This window comes from Arachis hypogaea, chromosome 17 (genome assembly GCF_003086295.3).
Source record: "Arachis hypogaea cultivar Tifrunner chromosome 17, arahy.Tifrunner.gnm2.J5K5, whole genome shotgun sequence".
NCBI classification, from domain to species: Eukaryota; Viridiplantae; Streptophyta; class Magnoliopsida; order Fabales; family Fabaceae; genus Arachis; species Arachis hypogaea.
In genome coordinates, this window is record NC_092052.1 from 40,117,341 (window position 1) to 40,126,129 (window position 8,789).

The 8,789-nt window shown below is 37.1% G+C and overlaps 1 non-coding gene across 1 annotated transcript; it reads left to right on the forward strand.

Moving 5' to 3' along the window:
• The first annotated feature begins 1,123 nt into the window (after nucleotides 1–1,123).
• LOC112767639 (small nucleolar RNA R71) lies at nucleotides 1,124–1,231 on the forward strand. Its single transcript, XR_003185081.1, has one exon. It is a non-coding gene; the product is annotated as a small nucleolar RNA R71 (small nucleolar RNA).
• Nucleotides 1,232–8,789: the final 7,558 nt, after the last annotated feature.

Consider the following 8,789-nt stretch of genomic DNA (forward strand, 5'->3'; position numbering starts at 1 on the left):
TTCCAGGATCCTGTTTCTTCTGAGGCAATCTCAGTTGATCCAATGCATTTAGTTCATTGGTGAACAGGGGAGGTTCATCTTCCCAAGTCTTTTTACCAAATAAATTGGCATTCAGCTTCATGATTGCACCAAGGAACTTGGCAACTTGCTCTTCAGTAACATCCTCATTCTCTTCAGAAGAAGAATACTCATCAGAGCTCATGAAGGACGTAAGGAGGTTCAATAGAATCTCTACGGTCTCTAGATGAGTCTCAGATTCCTTTGGTTCCTCAGAGGGAAACTCCTTATTGATCACTGGACGTCCCAGGAGGTCTTCCTCACTGGGATTCATGTCCTCTCCCTCTCTTACAGGTTCGGCCATGTTGACTATGTCAATGGCCTTGCACTCTCCTTTTGGATTTTCTTCTGTATTGCTTGGGAGAGCACTAGGAGGGGTTTCAGTGATCTTCTTACTCAGCTGGCCCACTTGTGCCTCCAAATTTCTAATGGAGGACCTTGTTTCATTCATGAAACTCAGAGTGGCCTTAGATAGATCAGAGACTAAGTTTGCTAAATTAGAGGTATTTTGTTCAGAGTTCTCTGTCTGTTGCTGAGTGGATGATGGAAAAGGCTTGCTATTGCTAAACCTGTTTCTTCCACCATTATTAAAGCCTTGTTGAGGCTTTTGTTGATCCTTCTATGAGAAATTTGAGTGATTTCTCCATGAGGGGTTATAGGTGTTCCCATAAGGTTCACCCATATAGTTTACCTCTGCTATTGTAGGGTTCTCAGGATCATAAGCTTCTTCTTCAGAAGATGCCTCTTGAGTACTGTTGGATGCAGCTTGCATTCCATTCAGACTCTGAGAAATCATATTGACTTGTTGAGTTAATATTTTATTCTGAGCCAATATGGCATTCAGAGTATCAATTTCAAGAACTCCCTTCTTTTAAGGCGTCCCATTACTCATAGGATTCCTCTCAGAAGTATACATAAACTGGTTGTTAGCAACCATGTCAATAAGTTCTTGAGCTTCTGCGGGCATTTTCTTTAGGTGAAAGGATCCACCTGCAGAAGTATCCAATGACATCTTAGCTAATTCAGACAGACCATCATAGAATATATCCAAGATGGTCCATTCTGAAAGCATGTCAGAAGGACACTTTTTGGTCAGTTCCTTGTATCTCTCCCAAGCTTCATAGAGGGATTCACCTTCTTTCTGTCTAAAGGTTTGAACATCCACTCTAAGCTTACTCAGCTTTTGAGGAGGAAAGAACTTGGCTAAGAAAGCCTTGACCAGCTTATCCCAAGAGTTCAGGCTATCCTTAGGTTGAGAGTCCAACCATATTCTAGCTCTGTCTCTTACAGCAAACAGAAAAAGCATGAGCCTATAGACTTTAGGATCTACTCCATTAGTCTTAACAGTGTCACATATCTGCAAGAATTCAGTTAAGAACTGAAAGGGATCTTCAGGTTGAAGTCCATGAAACTTGCAGTTTTGTTGCATCAGAGAAACTAATTGAGGTTTAAGCTCAAAGTTGTTTGCTCCAATGGCAGGGATGGAGATGCTTCTTCCATGTAAATTGGAATTAGGTGCAGTAAAGTCACCAAGCATCCTCCTTGTATTATTATTTTCGGCTGCCATCTCCTCTTCCTGTTCGAAAATTCCTGTAAGATTGTCTCTGGATTGTTGTATTTTAGCTTCTCTTAGTTTCCTTTTCAGAGTCCTTTCAGGTTCAGGGTCTGCTTCAACAAGAATGTTCTTGTCCTTGCTCCTGCTCATATGAAAAAGAGGGAGCAGAAAAATAATAATAATAGGGATCCTTTTTACCCAGGTATAGAGGTTCCCCTGTGTGAGTAGAAGAAGAAAAGAATGTAATGTAAAGAAGGGAAGAAGAGAAAATTCGAACACAGATGGAAGAGGGGGTTTGAATTTGGGTGAGATGAAGTGTTAGTAGATGAATAAATAAATAGAAGGAGATGAGAGAGAAAGAGGATTTTCGAAAATAAAATTTTGAAAAGGGGTTAGTGATTTTCGAAAATTAGGAATGAAAACAAATTAAAATTAAAAATTGAAACAATTAGTTAATTAAAAAGAATTTTTGAAAAAGAGGGAAGAGATTTTCGAAAATTATAGAGAGAGTTAGTTAGGTAGTTTTGAAAAAGATAAGAAACAAGCAAAAAGTCAATTAGTTAGTTGAAAAAGATTTGAAAATCAATTTTGAAAAGATAAGAAGATAAGAAGTTAGAAAAGATATTTGAAAATCAAATTTTTGAAAAAGATAAGATTTTAAAAAAAAGATATGATAGAAAGATATGATTAGAATTAGTTTTGAAAAAGATTTGATTTTTAAAATCACAATTAATGACTTGGTTCACAAGAAATCACAAGATATGATTCTAGAACTTAAAGTTTGAATCTTTCTTAACAAGCAAGTAACAAACTTGAAATTTTTGAATCAAAACATTAATTATTGATGATATTTTCGAAAATATGATAAAATTAAGAAAAAGATTTTGAAAATATTTTGAAAAAGATTTTTGAAATTTTTGAAAATAAATAAATAAATAAAAAAAATATGGAAAAGATATGATTTTTGAAAAAGATTTGAAAAAGATAAGATTTTTAAATTAAAAATTTGATTTGACTCATAAGAAACAACTAAGTTTTAAAAAGTTTTGAAAAAGTCAACTCAAATTTTCGAAATTTATGAGTGAAAAAGGGAAAGATATTTTTTTGATTTTTGAATTTTTAATGATGAAAGAGAAAAACATGAAAAGGACTCAATGCATGAAAATTTTGGATCAAAATAATGAATGCATGCAAGAATGCTATGAATGTCAAGATGAACACCAAGAACACTTTGAAGATCATGATGAACATCAAGAACTTATTTTTGAAAATTTTATATGCAAAGAAAATATACAAGACACCAAACTTAGAAATCTTTCATGTTCAGACACTATGAATGCAAAAATACACATGAAAAATAAGAAAAGACACAAAACAAGAAAACATCAAGATCAAAGAAGAAGATTTACCAAGAACAACTTGAAGATCATGAAGAACACTATGAATGCATGAATTTTCGAAAAATGCAAAATGAATATGCAATTGACACCAAACTTACAATTTGACTCAAGACTCAAACAAGAAACATGAAATATTTTTTATTTTTATGATTTTCTATTTTTTTTTGTATTTTTCGAAAATTAATTTGAAAAAGAAAAATAAGGATTCCAAAATTTTTAATATGAATTCCAGGAATCTTGCATTCTTAGTCTAAAGCTTCAGTCCAGGAATTAGACATGGCTCACTAGCCAGCCAAGCTTTCAGTGAAAGCTCTGGTCCAAAACACTAGACATGGCCAATGGCCAGCCAAGCTTTAAGTGACAAATCAAGCATACAGCAGCTGATGGATTAGCAACAACTAGCTTGCTCTTGATAATGTTGGGTTGGAAGCCCCAGTCCAAAAGAATTTAGACATGGCTTTGCAGCCAGCCAGGCTTCACATGCTTCATGAAACTCTAGAATTCATTCTTGAAAATTCTGAAGAACATAATATAAATTTTTTTTTTTGAAAATATTTTTTTGGGAAAAACGATAAAGAGGAAAATATTTTTGAAAAATTTTTTGAAAATAAAATAAGAAGAAATTTACCCAATCTGAGCAACAAGATGAACCCTCAGTTGTCCAAACTCAAAACAATCCCCGGCAACGGCGCCAAAAACTTGGTATGCGAAATTGTTACTCTGAGGTTGTAAAATTTGTTGTTCGTTCTCTCCCTGGCAATGGCGCCAATAACTGGTGCACAATACCATGGTCCAAACATAACTTTACAACTTCGTACAACTAACCAGCAAGTGCACTGGGTCGTCTAAGTAATAAAACCTTACGTGAGTAAGGGTCGATCCCACGGAGATTGTTGGTATGAAGCAAGCTATGGTCATCTTGTTAATCTTAGTCCGGCGGATATCAAATGGTTATGGAGTTTTCGAATAATAATAATAAATAAACAGAAAATAAAGATAGAAATACTTATGTAAATCATTGGTGAGAATTTCAGATAAGCGTATAGAGATGCTTTCGTTCCTCTGAAACTCTGCTTTCCTGCTGTCTTCATCCAATCATTCCTACTCCTTTCTATGGAAAGCTTTCTGTAAGGGCATCACCGTTGTCAATGGCCCATCCTCTCTGTGAAAATGGTCCAAATGCTCTGTCACGGCATGACTAATCATCTGGAGGTTCTCGATCATACTGGAATAGGATTTACTATCCTTTTTCGTCTGTCACTACGCCCAGCACTCGCGAGTTTGAAGTTCGTCACAGCCATCTCTTCCCAGATCCTACTCGGAATACCACAGACAAGGTTTAGACTTTTCGAATCTCAGGAATGGCCATCCATGGGTTCTAACTTATACCACAAAGATTTTAATATCTCGGACTCGGTCCCCTGTATTAGTAATCCAAGAGATATTTATTCTGCCTTGTTTGCATGTAGAACAGAAGTGGTTGTCAGGCACATGTTCATAAGTGAGAATGATGATGAGCGTCACATAATCATCACATTCATCATGTTCTTGGGTGCGAATGGATATCTTAGAAGCGGAATAAGTTGAATCGAATATAAAACAGTAGTACTTTGCATTAAATCATGAGGAACAGCAAAGCTCCACACCTTAATCTATGGAGTGTAGAAACTCTACCGTTGAAAAATACATAAGTGATGAAGGTTCAGGCATGGCCGAATGGCCAGCCCCCAAACGTGATCAATATGATCCAAAGATGAACTAAAATCATAAGATGTCTAATACAATAGTAAGAAGTCCTATTTATACTAAACTAGTTACTAGGGTTTACAGAAGTAAGTAATTGATGCATAAATCCACTTCCGAGGCCCACTTGGTGTGTGCTTGGGCTGAGCTTGAAGTTTACACGTGGAGAGGTCATTCTTGGAGTTGAACGCCAGTTTGTAACGTGTTTCTGGCGTTCAACTCTGGTTCGTGACGTGTTTCTGGCGTTTAACTCCAGACTACAGCGTAGAACTGGCGTTCAACACCCTTTTGCGTTGTCTAAACTCGACCAAAGTATGGACTATTATATATTTCTGGAAAGCCCTGAATGTCTACTTTACAACACAATTAGAAGCGCGCTATTTTGAGTTCTGTAGCTCCAGAAAATCCACTTTGAGTGCAGGGAGGTCAGAATCCAACAGCATCAACAATCCTTCTTCAACCTCTGATTCTGATTTTTGCTCAAGTCCCTAAATTTCAGCCAGAAAATACATGAAATCATAGAAAAACACACAAACTCATAGTAAAGTCCAGAAATGTGAATTTAGCATAAAAACTAATAAAAACATCCCTAAAAGTAACTAGATCCTACTAAAAACATACTAAAAACAATGCCAAAAAGCGTATAAATTATCCGCTCATCAGTGCCGTCGGTGGAGGAGAGGATGGTTAAAGGGGTTGAAGAAGTAGAGAAGAAAAGAGACTTAGATAAAGAATATGGAAAATAAGAGAAAAGGGGATGAGAATTTGAAATTCAGGCGTGCTACAGTATTTTTGCGTCGGAGCATCGGCGCGTGCGCATGCATGGGCGAAATGCAGCAGGGGCGCAGACGCGGTGAGTGTGCGTACACGTGCAGCATGTGATATGGGAGTGTGCGCGCGAGCGTCAGGTGCGCTTGCGCGTGCATCTTAGTTGTGCCCCCAGCACAATGTGGGCATAACTTTGGCTCAACTCTCGGAAAAAAGTACTGCGATTCGTATTCACACAATTGACGCGGACGCATACGGTGTGCTTACGCGTCGATGCGCATATCATCCGAGGGATGCATGCGCGCCAGGTGCGTGTACGCGTGAGTCGAGTCAGGCTATAGGCATGATGTTAGCCCAAAATTAGCACAACTCTCTGGAAAATGGACCAGAAATGCTGATGGCACCATCGGCGCGTACGCGGCCAGTGCGCGCACGCGAGCTTTGCGCGATTGATGAGCGGATAATTTATACGCTTTTTGGCATTGTTTTTAGTATATTTTTAGTAGAATCTAGTTACTTTTAGGGATGTTTTTAATAGATTTTATGTTAAATTCACATTTCTGGACTTTACTATGAGTTTGTGTATTTTTCTGTGATTTCAGGTATTTTCTGGCTGAAATTGAGGGACTTGAGCAGAAATCAGATTCAGAGGTTGAAGAAGAACTGCTGATGCTGTTGGATTCTGACCTCCCTGCACTCAAAGTGGATTTCCTGGAGCTACAGAACTCGAATTGGCGCGCTTCCAATTGCGTTGGAAAGTAGACATCTAGGGCTTTCCAGCAATATATAATAGTTCATATTTTGGTCAAGAATAGATGACGCAAACTGGCGTTCAAAGCCAGCTTTCTGCCCAAATCTGGCATCCAGCGCCAGAAAAGGAGCCAAAACCAGAGTTGAACGCCCAAACTGGCACAAAAGCTGGCGTTCAACTCCAAGAAGGACCTCTACACGTGCAACACTCAAGCTCAGCCCAAGCACACACCAAGTGGGCCCCGGAAGTGGATTTATGCATCAATTACTTACTTCTGTAAACCCTAGTAGCTAGTTTGTTATAAATAGGACCTTTTACTATTGTATTAGATATCTTTGGACGCCTGGTTCTTAGATCAGAGGGGCTGGCCATTCGGCCATGCCTGGACCTTTCACTTATGTATTTTTAACGGTAGAGTTTCTACACTCCATAGATTAAGGTGTGGAGCTCTGCTGTTCCTCAAAGATTAATGCAAAGTACTACTATTTTCTATTCAATTCTTCTTATTTCGCTTCTAAGATATTCATTCGCACTTCAACCTGAATGTGATGAACGTGACAATCATCATCATTCCCTATGAACGCGTGCCTGACAACCACTTCCGTTCTACATTCAAATTGAATGAGTATCTCTTAGATCTCTTAATCGGAATCTTCGTGGTGTAAGCTAGAATGATGGCGGCATTCAAGAGAATCCGGAAGGTCTAAACCTTGTCTGTGGTATTCCGAGTAGGATTCAATGATTGGATGACTGTGACGAGCTCCAAACTCGCGATTGCGGGGCGTTAGTGACAGACGCAAAAGGATAGTAAATCCTATTCCAGCATGATCGAGAACCGACAGATGAATAGCCGTGCCGTGACAGGGTGCGTTGACCATTTTCACTGAGAGGATAAGATGAAGCCATTGACAAGGGTGATGCCTCCAGACGATTAGCCGTTCCGTGACAGGGCATTGGATCATTTTCCCGAGAGATGACCGAAAGTAGCCATTGACAGTGGTGATGTATCACATATAGCCAGCCATGGAAAGGAGTAAGACTGATTGGATGAAGATAGCAGGAAAGCAGAGGTTTAGAGGAACGAAAGCATCTCCATTTGCTTATCTGAAATTCTCACCAATAAATTACATAAGTATTTCTATCCCTATTCTATTAATTATTATTCGAAAACACCATTATCAATTTATATCTGCCTAACTGAGATTTGCAAGGTGACCATAGCTTGCTTCATACCAACAATCTCCGTGGGATTCGACCCTTACGTGACTTGGACGACCCAGTGCACTTGCTGGTTAGTTACACGGAGTTGTGAACCATGGTCTTGGCATCATGTTTTTGGCGCCATTTCCAGGGAAAGAAAGAGCAATGAATTTTACATAATTAAAGTGTAATCACGATTCCGCGTACCAAGTTTTTGGCGCCGTTGCCGGGGATTGTTCGAGTTTGGACAACTGACGGTTCATCTTGTTGCTCAGATTAGGTAATTTTCTTTTGTTTCCTTTTCAAAAATTTTTCAAAAATCTTTAAAAATTTTTCTCCTGTGTTTTCGAAAATAAAAAAAACTTTTTTAAAATAATATTTTCAAAAATATATTTTTTCTTCAGAATTTTTAAGAATGAATTCTAGTGTTTCATGAAGCATGGCTGGCTGTAAAGCCATGTCTAATACGACTGTAGGGCATGTTAGACATGTCATGTCTGAGTTACATACTAAAGCTTGGCTGGCTATTAAGCCATGCCTGACCCTTTGATTGGAGCTTTAGACTAACATGGCAAGATTCCTGGAATTCATATTAAAAATTTTGGAATCCTTATTTTTCTTTTTCAAAATGATTTTCAAAAAAAATTAAAAGAAAATACAAAAAAAATCATAAAATCATAAAAATAAAAAATATTTTGTGTTTCTTGTTTGAGTCTTGAGTCATGTTATAAGTTTGGTGTCAATTGCATGTGCATCTTGCATTTTTTCAAAAATTCATGCATTCATAGTGTTCTTCATGATCTTCAAGTTGTTCTTGGTAAGTCTTCTTGTTTGATCTTTGCATTTGCATGTTTTGTGTCTTTTCTTGTTTTTCATATGCATTCCTGAATTCTTTATGTCTAAGCATTAAAGAATTCTAAGTTTGGTGTCTTGCATGTTTTCCTTGCATTAAAAATTTTCCAAAAATATGTTCTTGGTATTCATCTTGACATTCAAAGTGTTCTTGGTGTTCATCTTGACATTCATAGCATTCTTGCATGCATTCATTGTTTTAATCTAAAAATTTCATGCATTGCATCATTTTTCTTATTTTTCTCTCTCATCATAAAAATTCAAAAAATAAAAAAAAAAATCTTTCCCTCTTTTCTCTCATAATTTCGAAAATTAGATTTGACTTTTTCAAAAATTTTTAAAATCTAGTTATTTTTATGAGTCAAATCAAATTTTCAATTTAAAAATCTTATCTTTTTCAAAATATTTTTCAAAAATCAAATCTTTTTCATTTTTCTTAGTTATTTTTGAAAATTCTAAAAAT